We start from the raw sequence: 23,837 nt of genomic DNA on the forward strand, positions 1-23,837 counted from the left end.
ATAACAGCTACTATCTGACCCAAGGAAGAAGCATACAGATTGGCCAAGAAAAATAATGAGTCTAAGGATTGGGAGCAATTTAGAATTCAGCAAAGTAGGACCAAGGAATTGATTGAGATGGGCAAGATAGAGTCCGAAAATAAGCTTGCAGGAAACATAAAGACTGATGCTAAGAGTTTCTATAGGTATGTGAAGAGAAGGAGATTGGTAAAGACAAATATAGGTCCCTTCAGACAGAAACAGGAGAATGTTTAATAGGGGACAAAGAAATGGCTGAGGAACTGCATACATACTTTTGTTCTGTCTTCATAAAAGAGGACATAAATCAGATACCAAAATTGTTGGAGGATACAAGATTTAGAGAGAGGGAAGAACTGAGGGAGATCAATATTAATAAAGAAATGGTGCTGGGAAAATTGTTGAGATTGAAGGCAGACAAGTCCGCAGGGCCTGATAATCTACATCCCAGAGTACTTAAGGAGGTAGCTCTAGAAATATTGGATGCATTAGTGGTCATCTTCTAGAATTCTGTAGACTCTGGAACAGTCCCTGCAGATTAGAAGGTGGCTAATGTCACCCAGTATTCAAAAGAGAGGTAGAGAGAAAACAGGGAATTACAGACCAGTGAACCTAACATCAGTAGTGGGGAAAATTCTCAAATCCATTGTCAAGGATTTTATAGCAGAGCATTTAGAAAGCAGTGGCAGGATCAGACAGAATCAGCATAGATTTATGAGGGGGAAATCATGCTTGACAAGCCTGTTGGAATTCTATGAAGATGTGACTAGGAGAGTTAATGGAGGGGCAGTCGAAGTAATATATTTGGACTTTCAGAAAGCGTTTGACAGAGTTCCACATAAAGAGACTAATATGCAAGATTAAAGTGCACGGGATTGGGGGAAGTGTATTGAGATGGTTAGGAAACTGGTTGGCAGAATGGAAACAAAGAGTAGGAATTAATGCATCCTTTTCAAATTTGCAGGCAGTATTTAATTGGGTGCCACAGGAATCAGTGCTGGGAACCTAGCCATTCACAATATATATGAATGATTTGTATGGGGGAACAAAATGTAACATCTTCAAGTTTGCAGATGATGCCAAGTTGGGTGGGAGGGTGAGCTGTGACAAAGATGCAGAGATCCTTCAAGCATGATCTGGACAGGTTGGGTGAGTGTACAATCAATACCAGATGCAGTATAATTTGGATAAATGTGAGGTAATTCACTTCAGAAGCAAAAGCAAGAAGGGCCTTGGGGAGACCACACCTCGAATATTGTGTGCAGTTTTGGTCTCCTTTTCTGAGGAAGAATGCTCTTGCTTTTGGGGAAGTTCAACGAAGGTTTAGCAGGCTGATTCCAGGGATGGTAAGTCTGACATATGAGGAGAGATTGACTAGGTTGGTGTTTTCTCTAGAGTTCAGACAAGTAAGGGGGGTTTCATAGAGACTTACAAAACTCTAGCAAGACTGGACAGGGTAGATGGAAGGAGGATGTTCCCAGTGGTGGGTGTGTCCAGAACCAAGGGTCACAGTCTGAAGATATGGGGTACACCATCTAGGCTGGAGATGAAGAGAAATTTGTTCAGCCAAAGAGTGGTGAGCCTGTGGAATTTATTACCACACAAAGTATTTGATACCAAAAAATTGAATGGTGACTAGATTTAACATTTGGGGAAAATGGGATCAAGGGTAATGGGGAGAAAGCAGGATTAGACTGTTGAATCGGATGATCACCCGTGATCGTGAAGAATGGCAGAGCAGGCTCAGAGGGCCGAATGGCCTCCTCCTGCACCTATCTTCTATGTTTCTGTGTACAGCTTACATGTCTGGCACTCTACCAACACTGAAATCATGATAGAAGCTGCATTTGCCATGTCACATCTGTCACAATCAGGGTCCCCTTGCCAAACAATTAATACTTTACTCTCATACAATATAAATGTTGGTTTTCTCCTTTAATGGCATTCTTGTAAAGTATCCTAATGAGAACAGTACAAGACTGCTTGGACAAAATATGCCTTTTTCAGCAATACTGAAGACATTTAATTTTATCAGTTGGTTGACGTAGACTTTTGGACAGATAGCCCTGCTGTTCTCACCACCCACCCCCCCAACCATCCATCTTCCATCCAGGGAATGGGCTGGGACAAGTTGAAGGTGGGAATGTAGCGCGCAGGCAGAGGCACAGTTATTAGGGCCCAACCACCTCAATTCTTGTCCTTGGTTTCCTTCCCAATGCAGTAATCAGATCATTCCTCAGAAGACCAACGCATGAAACAATGTAAAAACATAAATGAACAAATCTGACAAAGGAGGTTTGCAAGAATAATCCCAGGAATGAAGAGCTTGCCATATTAGGAATAGTTGAGGACTCTAGGTCTGTACTCAATGCAGTTTAGAAGGAAGAGTAGGGATTTGATTGAAACTTACAGAATACTGAGAGGCCTGGATAGAGTGGACGCACAGAAATCTTTGCACTCGTAGGAAAGACTAGAATCTGAAGGCACAACCACAGGGAGAGGAGATGGTTATTTTGAACTGAGACGACGAGGAATTCCTTCAGCCGGGGGTGGTTAATCTGTGGAGCTCAGAGACCTGTGGAAGCCCAGCCATTGAGTGTATTTAAGACAGGAAAGATAGGTACTTGATTTGTAAGGGGATCAAGAGTTATGGAGAGAAGGCGGGAGAATGGGTTTGAGGAACGCATCAGCCATAATCGAATAGTGAGGCATAATTGATGGGCTGAATGGCCTATTTCTGTTCCTATGCATTAAGGTCTTACGGTTTAACTAAACAAAGATCAAATTAGATATCTTCCCCAATTGTATTCCGACAATATTTAGGACAAAATGGACAAACGTTAAAAAATTATACAGACAGAAAACATGCACACAGAATGAGAAAATTGCATAATAATACTAACACAGGCACAAACAGTCTTTAATGTTAAAATGCCTTATGACTTCACTTGCCAGCCAGAGGCTCTGTTTTATTTCAATGACTACACATCTTTGTTTAAAATGTAAGTATTTATTGTCAAATTTAATTTCTGTCTTTGCTTCATTTACCTTTGTCATAATTCCGCAATTGTCCATTTGCTTTGGTCACTGCGAGTTTTAATATTTTCTGTGGCAGTATGTTTTGTTGCACTGACTTCACAGAGGAAATCCTCCCCCATTGTTAGATTAGAGTACAGGAGGCTTAACCTACATTAATTAGAGTTTTAATTCACAAGAGACTGCCGGACTGCTATCAAAAATGGCATTGACATCTTGCCCTCGATGCCAAAAAATTTCTCAAAATTAAAATAAGAAAGTAGCTTTACAGTTGTATCCACAATATTGAATGGCAGACTTATACTGACAAACAAAATATAATTAATAACATAATATTATACACAACTCACAATTTATTAGATAAACTGGTAGATATTTAACCTCAATGTAAATGACTCCAATTGAGAATGCTTTCTATTCTACATGAAATGCAGATCTTGAAACAGCACAGAATTTTCTCTGTAACTGGAACTTATTGGGAAGCTCATTAGCTTGGATGTTAGTGCCTCAATATCTGGCTTCAGCATCTGGTGAAAGGACGGCTGCTGACCCTGCCAGATTTGGGGTGCAAGGTCAGGAGTTCTCATTTATTATTCAAAATTGCTCTCTGACCTTTCTCCAGCTGGGTCAGAAGATTCAGCATTCTTGTTGGTTGAATTTTTGAACTGACTCCAATAGGCTTTGTCTCTTATTGCCCTTCACTGCAAATGTTTGTTATGTGAGATAGGTCAATCTATTTTGACATTAGTTCTTTTAGAGAACAGTGGCAAACGAGGCTCCTTGACAACATTTACACGTTTTCATAGCTCAGATGTGTTTCACTTTAATGTTGGCCTATGGAAACTTCCTATTGATAGAGTATAAAACAGATTTTTGGTGATATTGTGAGAAGTAGCAGACTATGAGTAAAAGTAATATTTTTTTCAAATCTTATCAGTACATTGCATCATTCTTCTAGCAATGGCTAGCTCAATAGTATTCCCCATAGACCAGATTAATGGAGCAAATGGGAAAAGATGGACATAGCTGGTCCATTTTTCTCTGAACATGATAGAGAGCTGTCCAATATAGATTACTTATCAGTTGGGGACAGAGAGCTTGATTTAAAGTTGAAGGCAATATTAGGCCACAGATGCATAATTGTCAAAGGTACATTCCTTTTTAACATGATAAAAAAAAAGTTGTTTACAGTTATGATTTGCAGACTTGCCAGGGGATTTTGTATAAATATGTTTATGTTTTATAATTAAATGATTTTTGAAAAGCTTTTTTTCTGTACTCCTTGCCTTATGGACAGGAGAAAGTTGATTGTTATGGAATCAGCACTGATTACTTTTATTTGAAGCTTTATTTTACTGCACAATCCTACATTCTACTAACATTATTCAGAATGCAGTTATTATTAAGTTACATGATATATAAATCACAGAAATCTTCTGGGCACCAAGTTATTTTATCCGTTTTGTTTGGCAACATGAATGTTATCAAACTAATACTATCAAAATGGACCACAAAACATCCTCAGTTGTGAAGCTTGGTATACCTGATTCTCTTGCAATAATGGTTATTATAACAGATAACATGATGAGTGCAATTTTAAATATTGCCAATTTTTAACAGTCTGCAAAGAGAAATTGGAGGGAATGCAGAGTCATAGATAACTATCAGAAGATTCTGAATGGCTTTGATTATTCTCACAGTTGGTTAGCATTGATGCACTGAGTCAGGCTAGGAGAAGAAACAAAAAAGCCAAAGGTCAGTATAGGTCTCAACCTTCAAGCAGTCTGTAAGAGATGCGACCATGTGTTTCATGACACTCTAGATGATGAATAGGTAAGACATTATAATTTAATAAAGGTCCTTTAATCATGCTTTGGATATGATAGTGATGGAAATCAAGTGCTGGGACATATTGTTGGCGTTTTCATGGTATTTGTTGAGAAATCGGTCCTTTTAGATTTCCGCAAATTCCTGTATTAGTAATTTTATAACAAAAATGTAATTATTAACAAAAACAATGGTCTTACCGTGTCTCAGGTAAAGAATAACAGAAACTAGACGGAAAAGAAATATATCCCCCGCTTCATATTTTAAGTAGGAAGTCTCACAGTGTCACAAATGGTAGTTTTGTGATCAAAATATTGTTTTTCCTACAAAGACTAAATTGTAGGTGAAATACGTTCCCTGGTGTGTTTTGGAGGTAAAATATCTGGAAGCATTTATTAATTACTTGCTGTATTACAGGAGGTGAGGGTGGAGGAAATAGTTTTTTTGATGGGAGAATGGCGAAAATATCTAGCATGATTTGTGACTCACCCTAGGGATATCTGCACATGAAGCCTAGTCATTACTGCTTGTCTGTCCTCAAGATGTGAAGTTGCTTGGTTCAGTTGGGATATCTAGAAAGGGGAGAATGGTCAACAATCAAGACGATTGTTTACTCTTCAGTTAAGTGGTTTAAGAAACTAATAATGTTAAGGGAATTGTCAGTGGCTCAGAGCTAGCCGTGTCCAGTCTTGAAAGGACAGGAAGGCCATTAGGGAGATGGAAAGTAGGATAGCAAATTTGGAATAAAACAGATGCTGGATATCTGAAACAAAAAACAGAAATTGTTGGAGAAACTCAGCTGGCCTAGAAGCACCAATGAGGAGAAAGCAGAGTTAATGTTTTGAACTCAGTGACGATTCTTCAGAACTGAATTGAAACGTTAACTCTGCTTTCTTTCCACAGATGCTGTCAGACTTGCTGAGTTTCTCCAGCCATTTCTGTCTTTGTAATAAATTTGGAACATTTTACACTATTTGATGGTGCAGTAGGTCAGGAATGATTCCTGTATTTCTTTCATCTCTTTGAAAAGCAGACAGATTGTTCAGACTTCAGAAGTAGTACAGCTGCAAAATACCTGTCCCACTTCATGTTACTGTTTTAATTTGTTTTAGATCCTTTCACATACATGATGTCCACTTGTCCTCCTTTTTATTGACTGGTACTTCAATATACTTGAAAGCATGCTGACCATATTTCCTAGTGCAAATCCCATGTTCTCTCAGTCCGATGAGGATCACTGAAAAGTCTTGAGGAAATTCCTGGTTTTAGTCCAGGCCGTGTTACATTTGATTTAAACTTTGATGTTTGTCCTTGTTGAAACCATTACTAAGACCAGTTCTTCAGATGTGAACTTACTGCATGCAAAATGTGTGAAGGTTGGCCAGGAACCAACAAAGTAGTGAGTTGTACATGGAAACTTTCAGTAAGTTCCTGAATTTTTGACCCTTTTTCTAATTTCGGTATTTCAACAATTACATTGCTGTGATCAACTTAATTTTTAATCAGAATTATTCTTTCTACGATCTGAAATGGGGTGCTTTTGTTTCCCTTTTTAAGGCAATATCCATTTTCGTTTATTTGCATACATTTTTCCTTTAAGTATTTAAATCCAAATCACAAATGTAACATGTTTAGTAATAAGCTGCATAGTAACTAGTTGTTTAATTTAATGGGCCAATAAAATGTTTTAGTTTACTCAAGAGCTTTGAACGTCCCTGGGAAGACCAGCATTTGCTGTCTGTGTGATCTTTAAGAAGACAGTGATGAGCAGCTTTCGACTATAGCTGTACAGGAAAACCTATCATACTATTGTGAGGGGACATCCAGGATGTTGAGTGAAGAACTGGTACTATTACTATGTCAGGATGGTGAATCACTTAGAATGGAACTTGCCGGTGATGGTATTCCCCATGCATTTTCTGCCCTTGTACTTGTAGCTGATGTTGAGAGAGGATTGCTGAATTGCTGCAGTACATCTGAAGATGGTATATGCCACTGCCATTGAGTCTCTGGTAAGGGGTGAGTATTCTATCACACTCCTGACTAATGTCTTGTAGATGGTGAATAGGCTTTGGTTGAGAGATGAGTTACTTGCCACAGAATTCCCAGCCTCGTTCCTGCTCTTGTAGCCAAAATATTTTATATGGCTAATCTAGTGCTATTAATGGTCAATGGTAATCCTCAAGATGTTGATAGTGTGGGATCCAGGAACGGTAATTCCATAGTATATCAACGGAAGCTGGTTAGATTTTCTTTGACTGGAGATTGTTCTAGACATTGCAGTTCTGTTGCAGAATTGTTATTTGCCATTTATCAACCAAAGTTGGAATGTTATTCATGCCTTGCCTCATGTGAGCACAGACTGCTTCTATACCTGAGGATGCGCAGTGCAAGCTTTGTACTCATTCCAAGTTCTGCACTAACTGACTTGCTCCTTGATTTTGTGGTTCATGTTTGGCCAATAGAGCATCTGTTCCTCGCACTTTACTCATGTCTTGTTTGTTTGCACAGGTATGCTTCAGCATTTCTCCTCTCAATTCCTTAGGTACAATGACTCCATTTCCTTCGTACTATATACCATGTTGGATTGTCAATTCATCTCTGTATGCTCAATTCTCTCTTAAAGCGACACTGGGTCCTGGATGCATTTGCACTATCCTTTCATCATAACTTCTTGTAACATAGGGAGAGTTACATCTCGTTGGGCAGTTTGTTTGATTTGATCTAAAGCACTTGTCTTATATTCATTGGGCTGATGGCTTCCAGAGTGCAATGAACTGCTACTTTCTGTTGAGTCTGGATGCTTTCACATTCAGTAATGGTATCCTCCACTTTCTTTATCAAGAGTGCTGCTCTTGACAGCATGTCTACAGTGTTAGAACTACATCCTCTGCCTGGCTGTCACATCCAGAATAACATTTTTTGCAAACAGTTGTGACTTGAGGAAAATGCAGTGAGGTGGCTTGTGGTTGGTGTCAACTGTCGTTTTGTCTCTTCCAAGTAGTTATGGATGATAATGCTCACAAGCAAATCAATAGTACTCTTTCTCAATCTGGATGTAACATCAGTCTGTTTATTGCCCTGTGTGCAAACTGTCATTCCTGCTATGTTGGGATGTTCCATGTCTCCTTGGCATCACATTGCAAAGAAATTTCATCATTTAAGTTAGTGTGTTTCAGCACACTTCAGTCATCATTTGTTGCTTGATTTTGGTGAATGCTGCTTCTTTTTCTACATCTCAGAATCACGAAACAGACCGTAACCATAAGTTGGCTTGATGGTTCACATTCCACTGACACATTGGGGATACAATTTTGCCAACTAGTTGATGAGTCCAACAAAATTGTTGCACTGCCTTTATATCTGATGGTCACTGTATCACTGTTACAGATCTCACCTGTTCAGAATCTGGACAAAGACATTATCCTGTTGTTTCATGGCCTATGTATTTGAGTTTAGATGTTTTAATTGTGTATTTTTTTTTCTTTTTAAGCTTCAGCTCTCAAACTCTGTTGAGCAGTCACACCAGATTTTTATCATTGTCAGTCATGGTTTCTTCTATTATGTCGCTGTACTCATACACAAGCAGATCATCCTCTGTATTTGATATTCCTCTTCAGTAGTGTAAATGCCAAGTAGTATGCATCATTACGTGTATCTCCTGAATGCTGATCAGAATGTGATTTGAACGCTCATGCATTCATCCAGATTCATTTGGCTGTAATCCTTCAGGGTGGTGAAAATGTTTGCCTTTACAAGTCATAGAAAAATTCCTTCAATGGTTGACATGGGTCAGTGAGATCTCTTTAGGGTTTTAATTAGATTCCTCAGGTTGATTCATACTCACAGCTTGCCAGGTTGTTTCACTGCTACCGTGCATCTAATCAGTTCTGTCGGAGGTTTCTTAATTATTTTCGTTGTCTTAATTATTCCCTTCTTTTCTAGCGCTTCTATTTTCTGCAACATGCTGCCTTGAGGACAATTGGATCTTTCACTGATTTGAGACTGAATTGGCCTTGCATTCACACATTCTTTGAAGTGATATTCTCCTGGAAGATATCCGTACCTTTGAAGTGATATTCTCCTGGAAGATATCCATACAATGATGTGAACACATCATTGTATGCGTCTAGGATCAGCTCCACAGCCAATGGTTTAGTGTGCTGCGTCTAGGTCACAAATCTTCTGTTGGTACATTAAGGGTTAAGACTTGCTAGGCTGTAGAGTCATAGTCATATAGCACAGAAACAGATCCTTTGGTTATGACTGAAATGAGTGGCACTTCCTTGTTGTCTATGATCTGAAACTCCAGGTGCTCATGCATGTTATTGCAATGGGCTTTCAGCATAATCCATCCTCTCTGGATCATCAAAGCATCATCATAGAGTGTTAATCTGACTTTTGAGAGCTTTGTTTTTGAATGGCCATGTTGAACCAGTTCACACAGGTCTACTAAAGTGATGATGTTGCATAATACACCATTGTCCATTGGACACTTTATATTGATCTGAAGTTCTCCTTCTACAGATCTTATTCCACCTTAGAAATCACTATTCACCATTGACTTGACAAAACCAGTCTGTTGTATAATGTAGGCTAATTATTTGGAATCTTCAGCCAATCCATGCCTGCTTGTTGTGCTTCGTCTTCAGAAAATACTTGGGTGCAAAATTATTCTGTTTCTTGCAGTGAGAACACTGCTTTCCTGACACTGGGAATTCCTTCTTTCCTTGTACATTACATCCTCTTTGTGGTATTTGCACACATCCCTTACTCTATGATTGTACTGCCCTTTGTGTCGGAAGTATCTGTCAGAAAATGCAAGACATGGCCGGTTCTTCCTTGAAAGTGGTCGAACTGTTGATTCACAACTTTAGCACTTCTAGTCATTTGGTCTCCTGGGTGCGGGTTTCTCCTCTCCCAGGAAACATACTTTCACTGCAGAATCTCTTGTGTCCAATACAAACCTGACATTAATTATGTCGGCTTTCAACAGCACAGTTTCACAGGTTTTCTTTCCAAGCTGAGTTGATGAGATCATATATTGACCAGTTGACTCATGGAAGATGTTCCATTCATTCATTGTATTTAATTGAGCTTCACTGTATGCCGTCCAGGCCTATAAGATATCTGTTGTGTATTCTTTCTAGTCTTCCAAGAGATTTTGGGAGGAATATACGTGGAAGCAATCTCTTTCCAACAGTAATAAGAGTGTACCAACTTGAGACTGCTTCGTGTTGATCTTTGGTTATTTTATTTCCTGCCATTGTGCATGGAAAATGCTTCATGTCATGTGAGTTCTAAATCAGGATTACTGTACCTGTGTGAATGTGCAGAGAATATTAAATACGTTTGGAGAATTAGAGGCACAGGTTGCCACATGTGATGTTGTGATGAATACGGAGACCTGACTCAATGAAGGTTGTAAATGTTCATGGTTAAAAAGTGTTCAGAAAAGATTAAAAAAATGGAGGGGGTTGGCAATAATGGTTAAGGAGTGTTGGAGAAAATGGATGTCCCAGAGGATTCAAGGGCAAATTGATTTTGTCTCAAGCACAGGAACAAAAAGGTGAGATGTTGCTTGATGTAGGATTTAGACTGCCAACTGTTAGGAAAGTTCTGGGGGACAAATCTGCAGGGAAATTACGGAGAGATGTTGATATTGTAGAGTAGTTATGATGGGGAACTTTAGTTACCTAAATATAGACTAGGATTCCTTTTTTTCATTCACGGGATGAGGGCATCGCTGGCCAGGCAGCATTTATTGCCCATCCCTAATTGCCCAGAGGGCAGTTTAGAGTCAATCACATTGCTGTGAGTCTGGAGTCACATATAGGCCAGACCAGTTTCCTTCCTTAAAGGATATTAGTGAACCAGATGGATTTTTCCCGATAATCGGCAATAAGATTATGGTCATCACTAGACTCTTAATTCCAGAAATTTATCAAATTCAGTTTCCATCATCTGCCATGGCAGGATTTGAACCTGGGTTCCCAGAACATTATCTGGGTCTCTCTGTTAACAGTCCAGTGATAATACCACTAGGCCATCACCTCCCTTCAGGTAGTGAGGGGCATCTGTGTTCCTAGATTATGTTTAAGATAATTTCCTGCAGCAGGATGCAGCCAGTCCAATATGAAAGAATGTGCTGTTGGACCTGGTTATGGGAAGTGAAGTGAGCCGAGTGAATTGGCTGTCAAAGAAGGAACACTTAGGAGACAACTACAATTGCATCATAAGGTTTAGGGTTTACGGCTAATTAGGTATCAAGAAAAGGATTTTACACATGTAAGCAGGGGCATGACTAAGGTATTAAATGAAAACTTTGCATCCGTCTTGACTAAAAATGAGATACTGCCCAGGCTGTGGTGACAGAGGAGGAAACTCTGTAACTAGAAGGATTTAAAATCAATAAGGAATAAATATTGGATAGACTGCTGGCACTTAAAGTTGACAAGATACAGAAACTGGATGAAATGTATCCAAGGATAATGAAGGAATTGAAAGTGGAAATTGTAGGGACTTTAGCCATAATCTTTCAGTCTTCCCTAGATTTAAGGGAGGTTCCAGAAAACTAGAGAATGATGAACAACATGCCATTGTTCAAAAAGGCCAGTAATTATGAACCAGTCAGTTTAATTTCAGTGATGGAAAAGCTTCTAGAAGCAATCATTTGAATGGACTTGATTATCATGTGGAAAAGCTGGTTACGAAGAGCCAGTTTGGATTTCTAAAGGGAATATTGAGATTAAGTACCTTGCTGGAGGTTTTTTGAAGGGGTAACAGAGATGGTTGGTGAGGATAATGGTGTTGAGATGGTGAGACTTTCAAAGGCATTTGGTACAATGCCACACAGATTGCTGAGACCAGTTAAACCTCTTGGAATAAAGCGGAAAGCAGCAATTTGGATACAAAATTGAATATGTTATAAGAAATAGTGAATTTCACTGCTTGCGAACAATAAAAACCTCAGAAGCATTGTAAAACATTAGGAGCACAGTGTAGAACCTCAGCAATAAGTGAGATAGATGGCCAATGAGTTTCAGTGGTCAGAAGTCCAAAGATGTGCAAGCTTGATGGCCTGGCCATGATAAGCTGCTCCACAGCTTTTGGGGATGTGCAGTCTAGGTGGATTAGCCATGGGAAATGCAGGGTTACAGGGTTAGGGTGGCAGGTGTGGGTGTGGGTGAGACGTCCGTCGGAGAGTCAGAATGGATTCAATGAGCCAAATGTCCTGCTTCCACACGGTAGGGGGTTCTATAATTCTGTGATCCAATCTAAGTGTAAGGTGATGCACTTTGTAGGAAGAACATTGAAAAACAATGCAAAATAGAGAATATAGTTCTGAAGGAGGTGCAGGAGCAGAGGCACCTGGGCGTATCTATGCGCAAATAATTGAAAATGGTAGGACAGGTGGAGAATGCAGTTAACAAAATACACAGTGTCCCATATCTGGTCTTTGTAAATTGGGGCATAGTGTACCAGAACATGCAGGGTGATGCTGACCTTGACTACGACGGTTTTCAGACTCCACCCGGAGTATTTTGTAAAGTTCTGGGAAGCACAGTATTGAAAGGATGTGAACACTTTGGAGAGAAGGCAAACAAGATTTACAAGAATAACTCCAGGGATGAGAAAATTTAGCTGTTAAGATAGATTGGAGAGAAGAAGATAAAGAGGATATCAAATAGAATTTTCAGGATCAAAAGGGAGCTGAATAGAGTTGATAGGAAGGAATTACAACATCTAAAAGGCATTTGGACAGGTAAATTGATAGGAAAGTTTCAGAGGGATATTGGCCAAATGGGACTAGTTCAGTTTAGGAAACATGGTCAGCATGGATGAGTTGGGCTGAAGGACCTGTTTCCATGCTGTATATTACTATGACTCTAAATTGTTCCTGCTCATAAAAGGGTCAAGAATGATAGGACAGATTTAACATGACTTCACAGAATCCCTCCCATGTGGAAGCAGGCCATTCGGTCCTTCAAATCTGCACCAACCCTCCAAACAGCATCCCACCCAGCCCAAGCCCCATACCCCCACAACTGTGCACTTCCCATGGCCAATCCACCAAGCTTGCACAGACAGTCGCCCAAGGGTGGTATTGAACCTGGATTTCTGGTGCTGTGAGTCTAGCTAGTGCTAATCACTGGGCCACTGTGCTAGAGAAGCAAATGTGGTGAGAAAATACTTTTTTCCAACAACTACTGGTTTGGGTCTGGCTTGCATTACAGGGATGTGTGCCGGAGACAGGTTCAAGAGGCGTTCACATGAGCATTGGATAATTATTTCTATGGACGCTATGTGCAATGAAATGGGAGAAAGGCAGGAGATTGGCACAAAGTCATTATGCATTTGGAGAGAGGATGGGCTGAATTGCCTACTTCAGGTGCCTTGGCACTTCTGTGATTTAGTGATGTGTCCTTTCATTTCATCAGAAGCCGATAGAGGAAAAGCTGCAACTATTTACTATTTCCTCTTAACCAGTTTTTAAACCGTGGCTTGCATCTTTGTTGGATATTGGCTAGCTCAGTTGGCTGGACAGCTGATTTGCAATACAGAGTAACGACAACATTCTTGGTTTGATTTTCATACCAGCTGAGGGTACCACTTTCTCAACCTCACCGAAGGCAAGGTGACCTCAGGTTAAACCACCACCAGTAATGAGAAACTCCCCTAGGGCCTGGAAAGACCATGGTGATGTTACATTCGTTGCTCTTGTTTCTGGTTTATTTTAGTGGCAGCTGTGCATGTATGTGTTTGTCTCTGTCTGTAACCATGCTTTCTTTTAGCTCTACAACATTCTGACGCCATGTAAAACACAGCAGTGTTTTCAACACAAAGCCTTTATTTAGTTGAAGCCAAGATCTCTGCATGCAGGGAACACCGTTATGATAGTGGTCACATAACTATAGCAGACTAGGAAGGACTTTTGTACCTGACTGCATTCAATCCAAACCATTTCCGAGGGCAGCAACGAGTTGGGCATTTCGAGGAAGAGTCATATTTGATTGGAAACATTAACTCTTTTTCACTGTCCACAAACGCAGCAAGACCTGCTGAGTACTTCTAGTGATTTCTGATTTTAACGGTCATAGATATTACTGTGAGTCTACATTCTCCTATAAACCAGGCTGGATAAAGCCAGTGGATTTCCACATCTGAAGGTCATTGATTAGGTTTGTTTTAACAGCAATCTGGAAGAGCTGTTGTGGTGCAGTGGTAGTGACCCTGTCTCTAATCTAGGAGCTTTGGGTTCAATTCCCACCTGCTCCAGAGGTGTATAATAACAATTTTTCTGAACAGGGTGATTAGAAGATATATTTAGCAGTAATCTAGTAGGGTCACAGTCCAATTGAATTGAGTTAGCTTTATCATCACGTGTATTCGAATGAGAGCATTGAAATGTTTTCAATGTCACTACTTATGGTGCGCTGTTAGGAACAGAACACCCAGCTACAGATACTTAAGTGTTTGGTACAAAATTGAAAGAATGTTAAAAGTCCACCATAAGAATATTTTTTTTTAAAAAACACTTGATTTAGAGTCCTTTCCACCAAGTCCATGCTAGTACTTAGTCTCTGGACCACAACAGACCAAATCTCCAGGCCACATCAGGCTTCCAAACACGGTGCTTTTCCTCCAGTCCATAAGACCCCTGTCTCCTCGTGCCGATCTCCAATCCAGTACTCCCCTCCACGCATCGATTTCCAGTCATGGACCCCACTCCCTGTGCAGGTCTCTGATCCAGGATTTCCCTCCCCGCGCCGGTCTCCGGTCTGGAACTCCCCTCCTCACTCCAGTCTCCGGTCTGGGGTTCCCCTCCCTGCACTGGTCTCCGGTCCGGGACTCGCCTCCCCATGCTGGTCTCCAGTCCGGGACACCCTCCTTGTGCGGGTCACCAGTCAGGGACTCCCCTCCCCGCCCCAATCTTCTTTCTGAGACTCCCCTCCCTGTGCCGGTATCCAGCCCGGGACTCCCCTCCCCGCTCTGGTCTCCGGCCCGGGACTCCCCTCCCTGCGCCAGTCTCCGGTCTGGGACACACCTCCCTGCTCTGGTCTCTGGTCTGGGACTCCCCTCACCCACACCACGCTGGTCGCCAATCCGGGACTCCCATTCCCAGGCCAGTCTCCAGTCCGGGACTCCCCTCACCCACACCACGCTGATCGCCAATCCGGGACTCCCATTCCCACGCCAGTCTCCAGTCCGGGACTCCCTTTGCCGCGCCAGTCTCTGATCTGGGATTCCCATCACCACTCCGTTCCAGGACTCCCATACCCACGCCGGATTCCGGTCTGGGATTTCCCTCCCCGTGCCGGTCTCCAGTCTGGAACTCACCTCTCTCCGCCCAAAAATCAAACCTTCCATTCCTGATGACATTCTGGTAAATCTTCTGTGAAGCCTCTACAGCTTTCCTGTAACATGGCGACCAAGAATTAGGCACGGTTCTCCATCACCGTTATTATGACCAGATTTTATTTTTTTTAACCTGCCTTCTTAATCGACCTGCTCATGGATGTTATTACACACCTCTGGAGCAGGTAGGACTTCAACCCAAGCCTCCCAGTCCAGAGGTTGGGACACTACTGCTGTGCCACACGAGAGCCCCAACACCATTATTTACTTGCAAATTAATTAATTAATTTAATTTAAATTCAGCCATTGTGCGGTGGGATTCAAACTCCAGATCATTAGCCAATACCTTTGGATTATTGTCTCTGTAACAATACCACTCCCACCATTCCTCTTAAATTCATCGCACTGAAGTACAGGTTACTATGCATTCTAAGATATTTGCGCTGATAATGCTTGTTCACTATCTTGCTTATTTGATACACAAGTAGCACCAGTTCCTGTTGAGAAGGTAAACCTGATTCTCTAATGATAACCATTAAACAAATTGAAACGTTTTGACCATCAGCTTATTTTATGCCCCTTTATTAAGTCTTTGAAAATCGGCTCAAAAATAAGTATACAGATTAAGCAGGTTTTGTTTTAACTTCACAGTATTATACCTGAATTCTTAAATGTCTGAACCTGAGTAGTGTTAATATTAGGTACAGTGCTGTGATTGTAAGATTCTGTTTATATAGTTGAGGAAAGAATAAAGATGGGCCTATATTTAAGAAGCTGATATAGGTATTAACGTTGGTTCAACTCAGCACAGTTGATGTAAAACAGTCTGTTCACTGTACAGATATAGGATTAAGAGGTTTCACAGCCTGCAATTAAACAGTTTTTTTTCCATTAAGGATGACTTAATGAGGGTCAATGCAGCCATTGCCAGTATTTTGCCCGTTTAATTGGTTTTGGAACTGTCTGAGCATCTTTTGGTTAGAGCTCATAAGCAGATAATTCTCTGCAGTTGCAATACTTAAAATGGCAGAGAGAGACAAAATGATCATGCTGAGTTTAATCCCACTTTTCAGCAAGCAGGACTGTATGCTATTACTCCTAACTTAATTCTTCTGAACATTTTGAAGATAAATAATTTTTTTTTAATATGGTGACAATATTATGAGAGATTTTGTTTAGATGCAGGGTTAGTAATTAATTATTGACTATGGTTATGTTATAATGCATCAATTAGAGCTGCATACATTTATATTTACTAAAAGAACCATGATTAATAATGTAATGTATACAATAGCAATTTAAAACATCAAGCTCAGTAATGGATACTAAAAATGCTGATACATAAAAGGATATTCTGCAAGGCAACCTTTGGATAAAGCAGTGACACTGTACGTACCAGCTAAAAAAGTCATCACAATGTAGAGATAATCATAAAATGATAATTTTATTGTAGATTACATATTTATTATGAATTTCAGTACAAATCTTTTTGTTTGTAAAAAAGTTTAAGCTATGAATTTAGTTTATTGCTGATATCCCGTAATGTAACAGAATTGTCTATGAGCAAAGCAATATGGAGAACCAATAGAAGTCTTTCACTCAGTTTAATATTTAGTCAAAAATATATTACAAGAAAAATGGTATTTTGATAGCGTGTCTAAATTGTTTATGTCAGCAACTTTGGTGGAGTGGATCATGCCTTGAAATAGTTTATTGTTCCTTCTATTAATAGCATCATTGTAGTTTTGACTCAAAGTTCAACATAAATTCTGCAAGTTTAGGTGTTTTTCTTCTTTCTGTGTAGAGGCCTCTGTTTATCCTGGTGATGTAGAGCTGCCAGCAGGGCAGCCGATGTAGTTTATGTTCAGCTAGCTAAGCAAGTCCCAGCTGTGCTGCCTGATGTTTTCTGATTGCACCAGAGTTCAATCTGCAAACTGTTTTCTGGACTGGATTCATCAAGCCCTGCTTCTTTTAAAAAAAGTCTCATACAGGCAGGCAACCTAGGAGACACCATTATAGGCTACTGCCAGGGGACCTTCCAGGAGATAAATGGAATCTGTGAAGTAAATTAGTGTGAGCCAGTCAATCGGTATGTCAGGCTTGAGCCATATCTTAACGTAACTAACTCCATTCCTGATAACTCCACTGACTTCTGACCATCGACCACCTGGAAACAGATCTTGCCTGCGATAGCTTCTTCGAACAGTGTAACATTAACAACCATCCATGACCTTTTGATAACTAGCTACCAAGCTGTTATTTTTGACTTAGGAGATTTCGGTACATTGACACTGTCACTACTGGAGGTGCAGTTCAGGTATAGCAGTCAGAAAGAACCTTTGTGAATATTTGTAGGTTCCTACTTGACTCAGACTTGAACTTCATTCAGCGGATAATCTTTTCATTTTTGGACTCTGAAAGCGGGGAATTTCAAGGGGGCAAAGTTGTGGCCTACTAAAGGTGAGAAAGTCCACGGGATTGTCAACATAGGTAAGTGTTGGTTAGGGACATTGTTTCTGGGGTTGAGGGTCACTAGGGTTCAGAATCAAGGGCAAAGGGTGTCTAGGCTACCGGACATAGATCCAGTCCCATAGTTTTGTGCAAATTAGTGCTGATCAGGTGACCACCAGCCCTAAACAGGTGGGCCTGCCCACACTGAGTCAATCCAGTTGACTAATAAATCATTCTTGTCCCACTTGGAACTGAATACCTGTAGTCCAGGCAGACCGAGGCCCTTAATTAACAATTGGACAGCCAGTTAGTTGCAAAGCGGGAATGTTAAGCTTGTTCCTTCTCATTCAGACATTAATTACCACAAGGGTGGGCAGATTAGTAGGATTCTGGACTTTTACCATCTCATCTCATTAGATTTGCTTTCACCTCTGGGCCCTGCAGATTCCCCACCCTCAGTGTGCACAGCTATGCACCAAAGCTTCAAAAATTAGCTTTATCTATTGGGCAGAGAGTGTTCCATTTAAAGAAAAACCAAGAGCTGAAATGTCTTCATTGCCTAAATAGGCTGCGGTAGGTTTATGATGTTTTCATGTTTGCAAACCAAATTTGACACTGCTGAATGTCCATAGTCAACTCAAATTGGGTTCGCTGCCCTACCTCCAGGGGCTTGGGTATGTTTTTGTAACTGGGACCTGAGCACAAAACACTAGGATGACACTTAAATCAAGACCTAGCTTGTACGCTCAGGTAATGAAAAAGATCCCTTGGCACTATATTGAAGAAGAGTAAGAGAATTATCCTCAGTATCCCCATCCCAATATTTTTCTCTTGATCAACATCTGAAAAGCAGATTATCTGGTCATCATTAGATTGACAGTCATCGGAGCTTGCTGTGCCAAATTTACTATCATGTTTCCTACACTATGACAATGGCTACACATCAAAAGGATTTAATTCGCTGTAAAGCACTTTTGGAGTCCTATGATTGTTTAAGGTGCTGTATAAATATAAGTATTTTTAAAATATACATTTCCAGAATAATTTCTGCGTGAATCAGAAATAAGTCTGTATCAATACCAACCAAGTGTTTTGAATGTATCTTTAAAGTATGAACAAGCCAAATTAAAAGAAGTGAAATATCTGGGTGCCTCGGAGCTGTGTCTGCCTGTGACTTTATTTATTCACGTTGCAGTAATTTTGGTTATGCTATTTTTAAAAAAATTATAAGTTATCTGACAACTTGAATTAATTTAAGTTTTAAATATTTTACATTTTGCAGCTCACATTCTCCCCATTTAACTTTTGCAGTCAATATTATGATGCTTCAAAATTCTACTCTCCATATAATTAGTCTTTTTGGCATTGGCATCCCATTATTTGCAATGCAAAGGTTGGTGGGTAAAATGATACAATGAACATTTAGCTACGAAACACATCAACAGGAGCATTCTGATTTCAGTGATGAAACTAAACCAGAGTGAAACATGATTTGTGCAAAACCCTTGTGCTCTGTTCAAAATTTATTTGCAGCCAATTAAATGATTAAGTTTTGTCAGCAGGTGTCCTCAGTTCTTTGTTCATTATGCTTCGTTCTACATAAGGACAAGAATTTAGAAAACTCAGGAAGCTTTCCTGGCCAGACTGATTGATTGCTTTATTTTGGTCTGAAGTGCATTGCTGTAACCTGATTGTCACTGTATTTTCAGCATCAGTTACAGGGCACAAAAATGCTGTTGGTTGCACAGTTTTACCATCCAATCAGCGACATTTTTGGAAGCTACTCGTTTTGAATCACCGTGTAACAGAAACAAGTTAGAAGTATTGATGCTGTGATATTTCTCTGATACTTATATGCTTCTTGCAAAATGGTTAAATGGTGTGGTGTGCTGTCAGAGTGGTCCCAAGGGTTAAAAGAAGCAAGGATATTTCAGAATGAGTTAGAACCTCTTTCTCTCTGCTGCTGTGAATGTAATTCATTTTTCAGTAGGTAGGGCATCGTCTCCCTTCAGCCAACAATCAGGATGTCACCACTGATCATAAGTATAACTTAGTCATTAATGAGTCCAACACGACATATGTGAGAAATGTCTCTACTTCAGGAATAATTAGATTGTGAGAATTGCTAGTGAATCATTTAATTGTAGCCAACAGCATAGTTGGGTTTAAGAGTTAGCGAGATAAAAGCATGATGAAGGAATACAAAGTTGTGTAGTTTGATAGGAGGCATGTGTGAAACACGAACCAGTTGGGCCCAATGGCCTATTTAGAGCAATGCATTCTATGTTACAATGTAATGTTTCACTATGTGAAATGTTGCTACTCAAGATGCAGGATGTTAATGCAGTAGAAATGGAACAATCTTGATTTCAGACACTCTGTCATTCAAAAGATTGAATGGTCTGAATTGTTCCAAGCAAGTAGCACACCAATTGATATAATCTGTATTCTTTCATCAGTTATGGTTTAGGTGGAACTTTGCAGGTTTCTGAACCATTTGAATCCCAGAATGGGCTTGAGGGGCTGAACTGCCTGGCTTACGCCATTTTTTCAGCCTTTGTTCTCAAACAGACGTATACTTTTTCAGTCACCTTCCTCTTGCAAAATTCTAAATGACAATTTACCAAAAGCGTACGAGCGTATAACAAATTCAGCATTGGGTTCAACAAGCAGTGTTTTCCACCATGTCGTTCCTGAGTTCTGCTGGTACAAACTGATGATATTTAGAATTGAAGATGGTTTTTCAGGCATGCTGCAAAACCTCTTGGGATACTTAGAGGCAAAAAACAAAGTTGGATTAAAAGTGATTTTGTAGGATAGATGTGGAGTGACAAGTGCACTGCCTTAAGAAGGATTCGTGGAAAAAAAGGCAGCCAAGATTTACTGGAATTGCATTTGTGTTAAAGAGATTCAGTTCTACTGATGGGACTGGGTAAATTTGGTTTGTACCCCTGTAGGTGAGGAGCTTAGAGGTTTTCTCATCATAAGTGCTTAAAATAATGAAAGGCATTGTGAGCATGAAGACAAATGACTTTGTTTCAGCAGAAGAATTCCTATCAGGAAGCTAGGTTAATTTTAACTCTGATTAACTGAATGGATTCAGAATGAGTTGAAATCTTGTCCTTTTTATTTCAAAATTAAAGCAAACTGTTTAAAAGGGAATCCAGAATCAAAATTCTTCCTAGAAAGCATTGTGATCATATCCAAAGCACTGTTCCAGAGTCCCATAGATACAACATCGATAGAGTCTTGCTTAGGAGCTGTGAGCATTACAGATTTGGAGAAAAGAGAAAAATTAATATTTCAAAACTCAAGTCATCATGACAAACAAAAATAGCACAACAGGTTCAATGGGCTCAGTTGGTCTCCCAGATTGTATTTGCTCAGGTATTTCACTTTCCACTTAGCTCATAACAGCTTATGGAGAACACTAGTCAATACTGTAACTTTATTAATCTTTTGAAGTTCTTCACAGAAACTGTTTTAATTTTTAATGTTATTGTGACATATCTTTGCATGATTATTAATTTTGACTATTCTTTAATATATGAGTAGTAAACCGCTTGACATCTGTCAAAGGCAAATTGCTAGAATTCAGTTTTTAGGAGGTGCAGAAAACATAGAAAATCATAATGGGATCAGACAAAGTCAACAAAGTTTTGTGAAAAGTAAATTGCATTTAATTTCTTAAATGTCTTTGAGAAGGTAATAGGCAAGGAACCTGTAGATATGGTGTGCTTGGATTTCCAAAATTCATTTGATAAGGTTACACATCAAATGTTACAGTACAAAATAAGAGCTGATGTGTAGGGTGTAACATATTTACATGACTGAAGCATTGCTTAGCCAACTGGAAGCAGACTGAATGGATGAATGGGTCTTCTTCAGGTTGGCAAGATGTTCAGGCCTCAACTATTTACAATTTGTATTAATGATTTGGATGAAGGGACTGAATATATGGTAGATAAATTTGCCTATGATACCAAGATAACTCTGTAAATTGTCAAGAGAAAATAATCTACAAAGGGAAATAGATAAACTCAGTGCATAAATTTTGATAGACGGAGTGTAAAATTAGGAACATTTGAACTTGTCTACTTTGGCAAGAAGAATAAAACAGCATATTACTTAAATAGTACAAAGGGACCTCGGTGTCCTAATACCAGATTCACAACAGGCTACTGTGTGGGTACACCAAGTGATTAGATGGCAAATGAAATGTTGGCATATATTGCACAGTGAATGGAACCTAAAAGTACAAAGTTTTAATGCAACTTTAAAGGATCTTATTCAAAAATGGAAATAACTGCATTAGAAACAAATCAAAGCAGGTTCTCTAGACAAATTCCTAGGATAAAAGCCAGGAATAGGTTGTCTATATGCCAATTGCAGGTTAGCAGAATGAGAGGTGATCTTATTGAAACGTATGAAGTGCCGAAAGAACTTGATAAGGTGGATACCAGAAGAGTGCATCCCCCTGTGGGAGAGACAAGAACTAGGATATGTGGTTTAAAAATAAGAAGTCTCTCTTTTTAAACACAGGTTTTTATTTTTCTGACAGAAGTTTGTTTGAATTCTCTTCCATAGAAAGCAGTGGAGTTGGGTCGTTGAATTCATTTAATCCTGAGCTCATTGAATTTTTAATAGACCAGGGAGTCAAGAGTTATGCAGGAACAAACAGGAAGATGGAGATCAGATCACAGTCAGATCAGCCATGATCTTATCGAATGGCAGAGCAAGCTTGAAGGTCCAAATGGCCTATTCTTATGTTTCTGTGTAACTGAATAGACTTATTATTTCAAAGTGTATCTTATTAAATATATTTAAATGATAAGGCTTTGTCCCATTCTGTTTTAAAGAAATGGATTATTACAAAATTATTCTCATGGGTAAAATAACTGAAGATGCCGGGGAGCATAGTAAAGTTATTAACCTCTGTATGAAAATTTCTGCTAAAAGCATGTTCTTCACATTGGTTGTGGTGCATACCTTCATTCAGGGAACAGCTATGCACTTTGTCACATCGTTCCCAATCTCTATGTCTCATCTTCTTAGAATCATCACAATTAAGCTATCCAATCTCCCTATGTCTTTAAAGAGGAAGGTGAGTAAAGTCATCATTGCTCTCCTGGACCGTGGGCCTGCTCCCTTACGAGAGAGAGATGATCATAGTGGTTTAACCTGCCAGTCACCACACCTCAGGTAAGAATAAAGAATGAGGAGAGTCCTTCAGGTATCCATAGCTGGTGCTGGATTTGAAGCCCACTGTTGGTGTCACTCTGCATTTGTAAACCCTCCATCTAGGCAACTGAGCTAAGCAACCGCTCAAAGTACGTATATCTTCACTGTAATGATATTGTGAGGTCATTATGTCTTGCATCATTTCTTTCAGCTGTTTGTCATCAAACTAGAAGTGTAGCATAGAATGTAGTATCCCTCACCAAAGCACATCCTAACTGGTGGCTCATGATGAATATGGCAGCCATTACCAGTTTGAGAATTCTGCAGTGATGAGTAGATCCTGCTCTACATTTCTTTTCAATGGCAGTGGGAGAGATTTCTGGTCAGCCGTTACGATGAAAAGAACATGGAAACTTTCATCGTCACTATCCATAACTCCAGGTGATAACATACAGATGAAAGTGCGTGTGGCCAGGTGCCGTGGTAACATGATTCACTAAGTGAATTGTAATGCATACACACACTGCAGTTTATCAATGCTTTTGCACTTGCCTTTTCTCATGGAAAGAATGTTGACTAAAGTTTGCCTAATTATATGAAGCAGTTTTTAGAATGTCAATAATTAGCTGAAGTGAGAGCAATGATTAGGTTAGCATGATAGTTCAGTGGTTAGCTTTGCTTCCTCACAGCATGAGGGACCTGGGTTTGATTCCAGTCTTGAACAAACATCTTGTGGAGTTTGCACATTCTCTCTGTGTCTGTGTGGGTTTGCTCCAGTTTCCTCCCACAGTCGAAAGAATGCAGGTTGTGTGGATTAGCTATGGGAAGTGCAAGATTATTGGGCAGGGGGTTGAGTCTGAGTGGTATGTGGGTCAGTGTGAACTTGATAGGTCAAATGGCCTGCTTCCATACTGTAGGGATTCGATTCTATGATCATATTAATATGTTTATATTGAGATTATTTC

At 39.8% G+C, this 23,837-nt stretch overlaps 1 protein-coding gene across 2 annotated transcripts in view; it reads left to right on the forward strand.

Moving 5' to 3' along the window:
• The window catches only part of LOC125467095 (WD repeat-containing protein 72-like), a 291,105-nt gene that overhangs the window by 245,836 nt on the left and 21,432 nt on the right, over positions 1-23,837 (forward strand). The window lies entirely within an intron of this gene.

The sequence above is a fragment of the Stegostoma tigrinum genome, chromosome 33 (genome assembly GCF_030684315.1).
Source record: "Stegostoma tigrinum isolate sSteTig4 chromosome 33, sSteTig4.hap1, whole genome shotgun sequence".
Classification (NCBI taxonomy): Eukaryota; Metazoa; Chordata; class Chondrichthyes; order Orectolobiformes; family Stegostomatidae; genus Stegostoma; species Stegostoma tigrinum.